Below are 13,255 nucleotides of genomic sequence, written 5' to 3'. Positions count from 1 at the left end.
TGACCCGAGGGATTGGGCTGATTCATAACAAACCAGAAGATCCTGAATGTTTTGGTTCTAAACCATTCAGTGCTTTTGTAAACTAACAGCAGGATTTTGAAGTCAGTTCTTTGACAGACAGGAAGCCAGTGCAAAGATCAGAGGACTGTAGTTATATGACCCACTCATACTGTATAACTCTTGGTCTTGGTCTTGGTGAGGACTCAAGCAGCAGCTTTTCAGACTAAGTGCAGCTGTTTAATGGACCTTTTGGGGAAACCTGTGAGGACAGCATTACAGTAGTCCAGTCTACTAAAGATACGAGGCTAACTTCACAACTGTCTTAATATAAGTGCTAAAATTCAGGTCTGAGTCCAGGGTCACTCCCAGATTTCTGGCCTGATTGTTGGTTTTGAACTTAGCAGTTTGACGCAGAGTGCTGACTTTCAGTCTTTTTTCCTTGGCTCCAAAAGCTATTATTTCAGTATGTGTCTTCATTTAACTGAAGGAAGTTCTGGCACAATCTTTAATTTGATAGATGCAGTGGATTAGTGTTTGGATTGGACTATAGTCTCTTGGTGAGATGGTTATATAAATTTGTGTTATCAACATAGATATAACATATTTTGTTGTTTTTCATAATTTGAGCGAGTGGCAGCATGTAGATGTTGAACAGCAGTGGCCCCAGGATGGAGCCTTGAGGAACCCCACAGGTTATTTTGGTTCGCCCAGATTTATAGTTACCTATAGACACAAAGTAGTCCCTGTTTTTTAAATATGACTCAGACCAATTAATTGCAGTGCCAGAAAGTCCTACCTAATTTTTCAGCCAGTCTAGTAAGATGTTATGGTCGACTATGTCAAATGCAGCACTGAGATCTATTAGTATGAGGACTGAAATGTTCCCGCTGTCTGTGCTCAAGCAGATGTAATTAAAGACCTTAAGTTGAGCAGTCTCAGTGCTGCGCTGTGGCCAAAAACTTGACTGATACAGTTTTTTAGTGTCAGGAACAGTTATTTAATGTCAGGAAGTTGTGTAGCTGTTGAAAGACAGCTTTTTCTATAATCTTACTAAAAATGGGGAGGTTTGATATTGACCTTTAGCTGTTTATGGATGACGAGTCTAAGTTTTACTTTTTCAGTAGTGGCTTGATGACAGCCTGAAGCAGAGACATGTTGACAGTGTGTAAGATATCTAAGGCTATGCATCCTGAAACATTCTTTAAAAAATCCCTGTTGGCAGGTTGGCAAGACATCAAGTGGTGGTTTTCAGATGGCCTATGATCTCATCCAGGTTTTTAGGACTGATTGGAGAAAAGTGTGTCATGTCTCTGACTGGACGCAGTAGGTGCGTTTCCATTACCCCTAGAATTGCACAAAACCTAAATATCACATAAAAAAAAACTGGTAACGGAAACACCTAATTTAAAAAAAAAAAAACTCAAATATTGCTAAAAAGTTTTTACGCTCTGATGTGCTTTTTCAGACATGTTGATATAGAAGTATATGGCAAAAGTGTAATGGAAACACTTTTTATGCATTTACACCTCCCTATACATGACGTATGAGTAGATGCAGGAGGAGATGGAAACTTTTTACAAATAATTAAAGAAAAACACAACTGCCATCCATGATAGCAAACAACAGCAAAATTCAGTTTTACAAAGAATTAGAAATCTCCATCCTCCTCAAAGTGGAGTCTCACGAGATGAGATTTTATGAGAATAATGACTGTTGTACTAATCACCATTCAATGGAAACACCTGCAAACCGCAACTGCACTTTGTCAAAATTTCAGAAATATTGCTTTTATTTTGCGAAAAACTGTAATGGAAGCTAGTGATGACTTTAGAGATGACTAGATCCAGACAGTGTCTTCTGTTGTGTGTTTTTTTCTTTCACAGCTAGACCAAAGTTATCAAGAACAGAACAATAATTCTTTGGTCCCTCTGTCCTTTGGGTTATCAGTGAAAAGATGGAACTGGGGCATATGGTCAGTTTGGTCGCAATAGTGACCAGCTCCTTCATCTGGGTAGTAAAATCCAGGAGGGGTGGGGAGGATGTGGAGAGGGAGGGTGACCTGGCTGGACTGTGATGAGATGAGAGGGGTGGGTCCTTGCTGGAAAATTACTTAACCACTTATTTATTTATAGATAATCAAAATAGTTCTTAATTAATTTTGCTTTTTTGAGCCAAAACAAGGAGATTTCTTTCATGTAATTTATAAGAAATAGAAATCTTCTGTCCATGCAATTCTGGCTGGACTCATTTATTGACTCTTTGCATGAATACTTCTTCAGGCCAGATCAGTTCTTTTGGAGAAATGTTCCTGTGACTAGTTTGACAATTTCTGCATTCAATACTCCTTTACAGATTAAAATAAAAAGCAAGTTTTTGGATGATGGACAGGTTAAATTGGGCTTCTTCAGCAGCCCGAAAGATGCATTCTTGATTTATTATTGATTTGAAACTGCTCCATTTTTCTTTTCTTTTTTTTGGGGGGGGGGGGGGGGGGGGGGGGGCTCCCTGCAACTCCATAAAAGATTCAAAAGATCCTCAATGCTAAATGTTGTAAGTCTCCTCCACTGTCAGTTCTGAAGTTCACCATAACTTAAATATTTATGTTAGGTAAACGAGCGAGCCTTTGTTTTAGTGCTGCATCATGTGTTTTTTGAGTCGTTGGATCCTTGCTGGCATAAGAGCATTTAACTTTGCCCTTTTATGTATTTTACAGTTGGGTGAGTTGACTTTATCCAGTCCAGATGGAATGGGCAGCTGTCTAAAGATGCTGGTTACTGTCATTAATTTGAGAGGGAGCAGCCTGAGATAACAGCATATTTCACTTTTGTGTCTCTTGTTTTTCTTTCTTCATGACAAACCTTTATAATTAAGAACAATCCCAAATCCCAAAAAGTTGGGACACTGTGTAAAATGTAAACAAAACCAATTAAATGTTTTGTAAATCTCATACTGTTGCCCATTTTGTACTCTCAATAGAACGTGAAAAACATTTCATTTCATTGACCATATTAGCTCGTTTTTCATTTTATGGCATCAGCACATCTAAAAAAAAAATTGGAACAGGGTGATGTTTGGCATTATAGCATCCCATCTTCTTTAAACAACAGTCTGGAAATATCTGGGAATTGAGGAGAACCTTTAGATAATCAGAAAAATCAGAACAGAATTAGAATCCACTTTATTGTCATTGCACAGGGTACAGTGAAACTGAGGTAGCAACTCTCGTGTTAAGATAAATAAATAAAAAAAAACAGGTCACAGTGAACAACACAATAAAAACATAAACTACTAATAAAATAATGATAACATAAAATGCTTTTAAAATTTGACAGACAGCAAGAAATGATGCAGTGCTTTATGAAAGCAGAGCTCAAGGATGTGACGGCTCTGGGATAGAAGCTCTTTCTCAGTCTGTTCATTTTTGTTTTTGTGACCCTAAAATACCTCCCTGAGGGCAACAGTTCAAAAAGATGGAAACCAGGGTTGGAGGCGTCTCTGAGGATACTGTGGGCTCTCCTGAGGCAGCGTGTGTTCCTCGAGAGATGGAAGTGAACAACTGATCAGTTGTTCGGCAGTTTTTAGGCAGTGTTAATGACTCTTTGCAGTGCCTTCCTCTCTGCTGCCAAGCAGCTGGCCAACCAAAGTAAAATGTCATGGCCCAACACTGCCTCATGGTGCAGCAGTAGAAGGACACCAATAGTTTTTCCGTCAGATTGTTCCTCCTGAGGATCCTGAGAAAATAGAGCTGCTGTTGGGCTGTTTTCAGCAGCGCTGTGGTGTTAGTTTTCCAGGACAGGTCCTCCTCAATGTACGTGCCCAAGAACCTGAAATCAGAGACCTTCTCCACCTCAACCTCATTCATGAAGATGTGCTAAATGTCTGGTTTCTTCCTTCTTAAATCAGTAACCAGCTTCTTTGTCTTGTTGGTTGTTTGTGGGGCACCATGTTGACAGGCTGTCCACCTCCTCCCTGTACGCCGTCTCATGTCCTCCTGTGATGAGTCCTGCAACGGTAGTGTCTCAGTAGTATTCTAGATGCTCAACAGTCGGGGACCTTCAGTGGACCCTCATTTTGTGATACACAAAATGTTTTCTGTTGGTGAAAGGTCTGGATTGCAGGCAGGTCAGTTCTGCACCCAGAATTTTGACATTTTCAAAGCAGTCCGTGACAGATGAGGCATAAGGGATGAAGAGTCAGAAGATTTTGAATGAATTGACAGAAATCTTGCTGTTGACTCTATTGTATAAAAGAAAAGACAAACCTGGGTTCGTCCTGTTTTACAAACAAGAAAACAGCATGGTGAATATCATCATCTGATGATGGACCTCAAGGCTGATCCAGATAAATCCAGGATGTACGTTCGGACAAATTCACCCTGGTGCCATGCAGCTGCCTTTTTATTTATATCTCTATAATCTTTGTGTGAAGTATAATAAGTATGGGAAAGTCAGACACAGCTAAAATGATGTGTTCCTCCAAGTTGAAAGTGTTGGCGGACTGTACTGTCTAGCCTGCTCTCAGCTCATCGGTCAGTCAATGAAACCCCTTGCTGGTTGCTTGTAGTGCCATGTGAAAGCTGCAAATATTGAAATTTTTCTACATTTTTTGCATTACATAAATTTTATATGCAATAGTACTTTCAGCTTTTAGCAGGATGTTTTAAAAAATATCAAAGAAAAAGAACTTAGTGAGAAAAAAGATGAAAAAAAATTAAAGATTTTAATTAAAGATGTGACATACATATGTCAACTTTGCAAATAATAACTGCTTTTTGTTTGGATATTTTTAAATGGAGAAAATAGGATGTGAGCATCAGGTCAACACCCCTATCTGGGTTCTTAAATAACTTAACCTTTATGTGATACTTTGTGGCTTCTTACGTTCATCCTTTAGAAAGGTTGAGTGTTGGAAAATACATAAATAAATTAATCAACAAGCAGTAAGACGTCACCCGTTTCTATCTTCAGTGTAAGCCTGTAAGACACACTTACCCCTTACATTTAAGTGGAAAGTGTGTCCAAACGTCTGAATGATACTATATTTTCTGAATGTCATGCAGAAATGGCCATTAACTGGCAGAATCCTCTGGAAGCCAGCAGTGGTGGAGTAGCATTACCTGTCCTACTGTGCAGATTCATCTGCACCAAAAAAGAGGACTTGATTGGAAAAATGCAGATGATAGTCAGCTCTACCTGCAAACTGACCCCACCTCACTGACAGCCACCTTATCCGCTCTCTCCTCCTGCCTGGAGGCGATAAAGGTGTGGATGACAAAAAATTTTCTACAGCTTAACAGCACAAAAATTGAGGCCATCCTCATTGGCACCCCACATCAGGTCCAATCCTCTTCCATCACAACCATTTCATTTTCCAATCACTCCATCCCTCTCCCTATTTCTGTGAAAATCCTTGACCCCACCCTTTCATTAGACCATCAACTTCAATATCTTCTAAAAAAATATTTCCAAAACCCCTCCCTTTCCCTCAGCACTGAGGGAAAGGGAGACAAAGGCTGGTCCACGCCTTCGTCTCCTCCAGGATGGATTACTGTAAAGCCTTCCTCGTCAGGATCCTGGGCAGGAGCCTGCAGAAGCTTCAGCACATCCAGAACTGTGCTGCCCACATCCTGACTGGGAGGTGCAAATACGACCACATCACCCCCGTTTTGCAGTCCCTGCATTGGCTCCCTGTCCAGCAGAGGATAGAGTTTAAGATCTGCCTGCTCACCTTCCAGTGTCTGCATGGACACACCCCTGGCTACTTCTCCACACTCTACCATTTGCCTCCGGTCTACTGACTCAAACCGCCTTTGCCCACCCTGGACCAGACTCAGCGCAATGGGGGACAGGTCCTTTCAGGCTGCTGCTCCATGGCTATGAACACCTGAGGATGCCACAGACACTGGATTTTTGAAAAAAAAAAACACCTGGAAACTTTTTTATTAATAAAGGCTTTTATATAATTTAGTGTATTAGTTTATGAAATTGTGTGTTTTTATGTTTCTGTTGATTTAAACGGTTCATTTTTACTTCTTATTTTAACAGATTTGTTCTAAAATGTAAAGTGCGTTATGAATAAAGTTTATTATTATTATTATTAATAAAAACTTTTTTGGCGTTTTGTTTGTTTTTTTGTTTTGTTTTATTTTTTCTTTCATCACCACCACAAAATCAGGCTCCAGAAATATGCAAATGAACAAGTCTGAAGAAGTTTAGGAAAGTTCGAAGGAAACTTTAAAGGCAAAGGGTATGTTTGAAAGAAAAAAGGCTTCAGAAATGCATGAAAAAAACATCTCAAAGGTACATGTGAAGCGATCATGCTCAGGTTTGTGTAGCAGGACAATGCACAAAAAGAAATTACTTTTTAAAAGGGGGCAATTAAAGGAATTAGCAAACAAACCTTCAGGGACTCGTCCCTCTTTCTTAATTTAAAAGTTTTAGAGAAAATAAAAACTGATCTTGCTTGAAATATTAGAGAAAAACCTCCTGTAATATTTAAGAATTAAGTCATCCTTTGATTGCATGGTTATCCACAGCCAGAGGAATTATCAGGGCTGTCCAACTCTTTGCATGGTATTGCACATGACTGTAGCCATGACAACATCCTACTTACCCTCCACTAGCCTGAATTATGGAAAAAGTATAAAGCAGTGATACACCACATTAAGAAGATTTTGCCATGCCTTTAAAAAAAAACACAAAAAAAAACAAATGTTTTGTTTTCATCTGCATTTTTGTCACTTTCAACCTAGTAGTTCTGAATAATTGTACCTTTTGCAACCAAGATTTTCCATTTCTCTTTTCAGTTTTCTCAATTTATCCCATAAAACAGATACAATTTTAAACCAAAAATTTTGATCAGTTTTTTTTTACCATAGATATTGGACTTTTATTTTACTTTTTTCAACAAAATGCTTGTTCTTTATGTTCTGATTTTTTACATCTATATAGCATGTACAGTATTTCAGTTCTAAACAGTATCAGTATCTTGACAGAATTGAGCTTAAAAATGTGAGACACTGCCATCTAGTGGTGAGATCAGACAGGAACACTCTGACAGAGAAAACCCATTTAGATATTTTTATTGTCACATTTAGTTCCAAAGTCTCAGCCTTTTTTTCATGGCACCTGTTAGTAGACAGGTAGAAAATTTGCTGATCAGATATTCTTTTAAATCAATAGACAAGATTAGAGTGACAAACAGGGCAACTGGATCCAGCAGGAAGCATCAGTTCTGAAAAGACAAAGAAGGACAATAATGTTACTGCAGAAATATATATAATATATTTAAGAACATCCAAAGTGCCATGGCAGCCATCGTTATGTATGAATCATTCTTGCAGTAATATAAGCATAAACACTCAAACATCAGTGTTCATTTTATTTTATTTATTCTTTTTTTTGTTTTGTTGTTTGTTTGTTTTTTTTATTTTGGGGGGGTAAGAGCAATGTTAGAAAGTTAAATCAGGGACTGAAGTCAACGTGTTCTCTTAAACAGAGGTTTTATAGGTAAACCTTTTTCTATGACTCTACTGTCTGGCCGGTTACACTTTGTTTCCCTCTCTGGGCTGGTTTAGTTGTCATTCCTTGCATGAACAGCCATTCAATTAAAAAAATTTTAGAAACAGCACATACACAGCTGGGTGTGGTGTGTGAATGACACAGGTATTGCTTGTAACAGCTGTTGTGGAGTCTTCATGCACAAATCAGGGGATAATTAAGCTGTCAACCTTTAAACTGTGAAGGGTCTGGTATGTTACCTGTTTAGCTGCATTTTATTTTGTCTTCTACTGACTACAGAACTGAACATGAAAGCAATCAAAAAAGGAGTGGTGATTAAAGCTTTACTCTATGTGTTTTCTGTACTAAAATATAAACTGGACCAAATTAAATCTGTTACATTGTAAAGTTCCTGATTATTAAAAAGAAAATGGGTATACCGTACCTCGTCAGAGGATCCTCTTATTGTCCCCTTCTTATTCAAGTACATTAAAACTCTTCTTATTTTCTTTACTTGTTGTGGCCCTGGCCCTGACCACGGCCTGGGCCGTGTCCGTGTCCGTGGCCGTGTCCATGTCCGTGTCCATGTCCATGTCCATGTGCGCGTCCATGTCCATCCTTGGACTCTTCTTTGCCATCCGACTTGTGCTTGCCGTGTCCCTAAAAGTGGTCAAAATAAAACACTGGATGAATCATGTTGTGATAATGTTGTGTTTACGTCAACTCACTGATCAGATGTGAATTTAGGAACTAGCTTTAAGCCGTTGTGCCACAGATGAAAATAGATAAAAAGTTCATTTGTCAGGTTTTGTGTCAATAAATCGAAACATTTTGGCATCAATTTTCCAGATGAAAACCAGCTGTTTTCTAGTTACTCAGAACCAAAACTCCTACCTTGTCATTATCTTTGTTCTTGTCCTAGCTCAGATGACAGATAGGCTCATTCTTTTGTGAATCCTCCTTCTCCACCCCCTCTTCTTTTGTATTCAAAGCTGGAAATCAAAGAAAAATGAGAAGCAAAAAACCTGAGACATCTGAATAGATTATGCTTTTTAAACTAGAAGGCAAGTTGAAAAAAATGTACTATTTGTCCACACATTTGTGTTTTGATTTTTTCTGAAATAAGACAAATCCACAGCAAAAAGTAACAAAAGATTTGCAGAAAACCAACTAAGAGAAAATTAAAATTTACCTGATGTCAGATCCAAATCCATTATGATCTTGTGCTTTTCCAACCGTGCTGGATTGGATTGTTTGCTTCTCTACCTGTCAAAAACAGTTTGACTGCACCTAAAGTACAGGAACAGACCACACCCCAGTTTGCTGCTGGCTAGAACTGAATCACTTTCACCTGGGAGTGGTGTTTAATTACAGGCAGAAATGTCGGAGTTAATGTGTGTTTACCATGTGATCAATCCATGCATTTATTTTTTAACATAATTCTAGATAGATTGAAGTAATATACAGGATAGAGAGGATGTCTTTATTTTCTCATGTTAAATGATAGAGGTGCTTATAGAATCTCCTGTTCCACCACATCCCAAAGATGCTCTATTGGATTGAGATATGGAGACTGTGGAATCCATTGGAGTCCAGTTAACTCATTGTCATGTTCAAGAAAGCAGGTGGAGATGAACTGAGCTTTGTGACATGGAGCATTATCCTGCTGGAAGTAGCATCAGAAGATGCTACACTGTGGTCATAAAGGGCTGGACATGGTCAGCAACAATACTCAGACTGTGGTGTTTAAGTGATGCTCAGCTGGTACAGAAGGGGCCCATAATGTGCCAAGAAAATATTCCCCACACCATTACACCACCAGCAGCAGCCTTAACCAGTAATACAAAGCAGGAACGGTCAATGAATTCTTTTTGTTGTCAAATTCTAAATTTACCATCTAAATCTTGCAGCTGAAATTGAGACTCACACACCACGTGAAGTTTTTCCATCTTCTATTGTCCAATTTTGGTGACTGTGTGAATTGTAGCTTCAGTTTCCTGTTCTCAGCTCTCAGGAGTGTCTCTTGGTGTGGTCTCCGGCTGATGTAGCCCATCTGCTTCAAGGTTCATTGTGTTGTGTGTTTAGAGAGGGTATTCTACTGTAAGATTGGATCGGCTGAAAGTCGGCCACAAGCGCAGGCTGGTTGAGAGAAGGATTTTAATGGAGCTCTAACAGACCAAAGGTGTGACTAGACAATACAAAGTTCTGAAGTGTGCTGAGGGTTTAAGTAGGCCGGAGGACAGGTGTGACTTGTTAGGTTGATGAGGATAGAGGCAGGTGAAGTCCGATGAGCTGGAACAGATGAGTCCTGGGAGATGAAGTCCTAGAACCGGTGATCAGAATTCTGGTGAAGCAGAGCGTACTGGTGCAGGAGGAGCAGGCATGACATCTACATACCTTGTTGCAATGCTTATATGAGTTACTGCTGCCTTACTATCATCTCCAGCCAGGTTGCTTATTCTCTTCTGACCTCTGACATCCACAAGGCATTTTGGTCCATACAAGAGCTGCTTACTGGATATTTTCTTTTTCAGACCATTCTCTATAAACCCTAGAGATGGTTGTGTGTGGAAATCCCAGTAGATCAGCAGTTTCTGAAATACTTAGACCGGCCCGTCTTGTACCAACAACCATAGCACATTCAAAGTCACTTAAATTCTCTTTTTTTCCCCCCCATTGTGACTAACTGTTTTATGTTAACAAGGAATTGTACAGGTGGGCTTAATATGTGGTATAGTACCTGGAAAACTGCACATATGCACTTAAAGTACTCATCTTGATAATTTAACTTAGCTTAGCTAAAATGTCTAAAAATTGTTTTCATTTGTGTTTGTATGTATGTGTGTGTGCGTGCGTGCGCGCGCGCGTGTGTGTGTGTGTGTGTGTGTGTGTGTGTGTAGTTACTCTACAAGACTTTCAGTGCCATGGCCAGGGATTTCTATTTCAATCAGAACTAACATTACAGTGTAAGTAGTCACATCTGGGTCTTTAGTCTGTGAAAACAAAAGGTTGCTAAAGCGTAACACCTTTGGATTTTCAGCATCATTTGTCATGGTCTGCACTTGCCAGTGCGGCTTTCGCCTTTCTCCTTATTTGGAGGAAAGGTGGCTTCTCCAATCAGGACCACACAGCTGAGGTGCATCAGGCTTGTTAGAAGCTGGTATAAAGACTCCAGGATCTTAAAGTGGTAACTGGCTCTAAGCAGATCTAAGTCTTCTGGTGTTTTCTTGTGCGCTAACCGACCTTTATTCTCTTCCAAGCCCCCGGTTCTGGATAAATCCTTGGATTCATGAATCCTGTCTGCCCGCTCTCCGCTCTTCCTACCAGCCTGCTCCTTGCCTCGCTTGTCACCGGATTACACCTGGCACCAATATCACTTTGTGAATAAAGACTCACAGAACACCAACCTTGTCTTCTCCTTCTTGGGTCCAGCTCCAGACCTTAACATCATTCCTCATAGACTTTTTTTTGATTATTGTAGAGTTTCTATTAAACATTTCACAAAGCTGTGCTGTTGTTATAAGATGTGATAAGTGGCTAGCAGCTATCAAGCAGAGATGTCACAAGTCCTTATTTTGCAAGTCCAAGTCAAGTCTCAAGTCTTATGGCTCAAGTCCAAGTCAAATCACAAGTCACTTTTAGTTGTATTGAGTAATCCGCTATGCGACGCTTGCAGTCTTGTCTGCTTAGAAGACTGCATTATATCTAAGATATCAAGCTGTACTGACCTTTTATCTGCCAGCATTTAGGGACGGCACTGATTTCTAGCTTAAACTGACAAATGCTGACAAGCGTTGAATGTCAACCAAACACCAACTGGACCAATAGAGAAATTTGAAATACTAATACTGCAGTTCATAGCAGTTTCTCCTGAACGTAGAGAGGAGGACCAATATGCTGCACTTCAGTTCAGGATCACCAACTATCCTGCAGGTTTTAGATGATTCCCTGCAGCAAAACACCTGAGGTATGTTCCAGAAAGCAAGCTATATCAGCACTCTTGAGTATGCTAACCCTGAGTTGAGGGAAGCTCTGGGTTTTCTGTTCCAGAAAGTGAGGTAAGTCTTATCACAAATCTGTTACCATGGTAACTGACTCCATCATATAAACCTCCTTGCTGGCAGGTTCACCAAAAAGAACCATCTTCTACATGTCTTCTCACAGCTGTCAAACATGGGTTGTCCATACCAATGCTATTCCAGAGATTTTAGAAGATGAATAAATACCAGGGCTGTCAAATGATAAAAATATATATATATAATAATAATCAGATTAATCACAGCTTAAAAGTTAATCATGACTGGTCACCATTCGTGACTACTGTACCAACAGAAAGATCATAATTCAGAATTCATGCAGCATCATCTCACCAACCGTCTCCATGGTGATAATTTCTGTAATAAATCCAGAAGATGTGACGACTGAAGTTAAACAGGTAACACTGATGAAGAAACTCAGATAAAACTGATGACATGGATAAAAACATATTTTTCCTTTTATCATTGAAGTCTAAGTGTTTGTGCTGCAGTGATAAAAGTCCTACAGCAGCATCACCCAAAGTAAACACCTGTTGATAAAATAGATCATTGGCTCATTGTCCTCTTCCTCCTCCTAACCCAGAGTGTCTTTTTAGACCCAGAGCTAGCTGAACCTCCTTTCTGGAACAGGCTTCTGATCCAAATGATTCAAGTTCCGCTCAACCTTCTTATGATCCATTAGGTAAGAGATCCTGGAAAAATGGTTTGAGCAAGCAACATTTTGAAAATACACAATTCAAAAGTCCAAACCCTTTTTTTTTTTCAGACTTACCCGCAAAGCTACGCCTACAAAGCACACTTCCGGAGGGTTCACGAGCGCTGGGCAGCATCAGTTCGCATCGATTCCTATCAAGTTGAAATAGGGCCACCATAGCATCACTTTGCAGCACTTCCTGTTGCTTCAGTTGGCGCCACCACTCAAATGCCGCACCGATGCACACTCTGCTCTTGTACACTCACAACAATTGTTAATTCACCCTGGAACTTTATTTCTTGCATTTTTTTCAATTTTATTTTCTTTTTTTTTCTTTATGTTGTGATTTAAGTTATTTTATGTCATTTAATACACTTGTTATTGCTTCTTGCAAGGCTTTTAATGTTTTATGTAAAGCACTTTGAATTGTCTTGTACATGAAATGTGCTATACAAATAAACTTGTCTAGTCTTACCTTGCTACTCTCTCCTCTCTTTTTTTCTGTATTTTTTTAAAGACACAAATGCTTTGTTTTTGTGTATGTACCTGCATTTTGTCACTTTCATCCTACTAGTTCTGAATAATTGGATCTTTTGCAACCAAGATTTTCTATTTTCCTTTTAGTATTTTCAATTTGACCCATGAAACATGTTAACATTTCTAAATCAGTTATCTATTTATTGTTTTTCTAAAGAAGTTTGATTTTTATTTTATCTCTTCAACAAAACTGCATCTGCAGGAAACTCCTGTGGATGTTCTATCAGTCTGTGGTGGCTAGTACGCTTTTTTATGCTGTTGTCTGCTGGGGGGGTAACATGACAAAAAGGTGTGCTAACAGGCTGGAAAAACTCATCAGGCGGGCGAGCTCTGTGGTTGGCATGAAGCTGGACTCCCTGGTGACAGTGGCAGAGAGGAGAACACTAAAAAGACTACTGGCTATTGTGAATGATGCCAGTCACCCTCTGCACACTGTCATCAGTGCACAGAGAAGCCTGACCAGTAACAGGCTGCTCCTCCCCAAGAGT

The 13,255-nt window shown here is 39.5% G+C and overlaps 1 long non-coding RNA gene across 1 annotated transcript; it reads right to left on the bottom strand.

Moving 5' to 3' along the window:
- Positions 1-6,698: 6,698 nt before the first annotated feature.
- On the bottom strand, positions 6,699-8,818 carry LOC121645477. The gene is made up of 4 exons (XR_006011436.1): positions 8,692-8,818; positions 8,394-8,491; positions 7,945-8,159; positions 6,699-7,233 (listed from the first exon to the last, which is right to left on the bottom strand). It is a non-coding gene; the product is annotated as an uncharacterized LOC121645477 (long non-coding RNA).
- Positions 8,819-13,255: the final 4,437 nt, after the last annotated feature.

Source organism: Melanotaenia boesemani, chromosome 9 (genome assembly GCF_017639745.1).
Source record: "Melanotaenia boesemani isolate fMelBoe1 chromosome 9, fMelBoe1.pri, whole genome shotgun sequence".
Classification (NCBI taxonomy): Eukaryota; Metazoa; Chordata; class Actinopteri; order Atheriniformes; family Melanotaeniidae; genus Melanotaenia; species Melanotaenia boesemani.
Note: the sequence above shows the minus strand (reverse complement) of the source record. Positions and strands in the feature narration are given on the sequence as shown.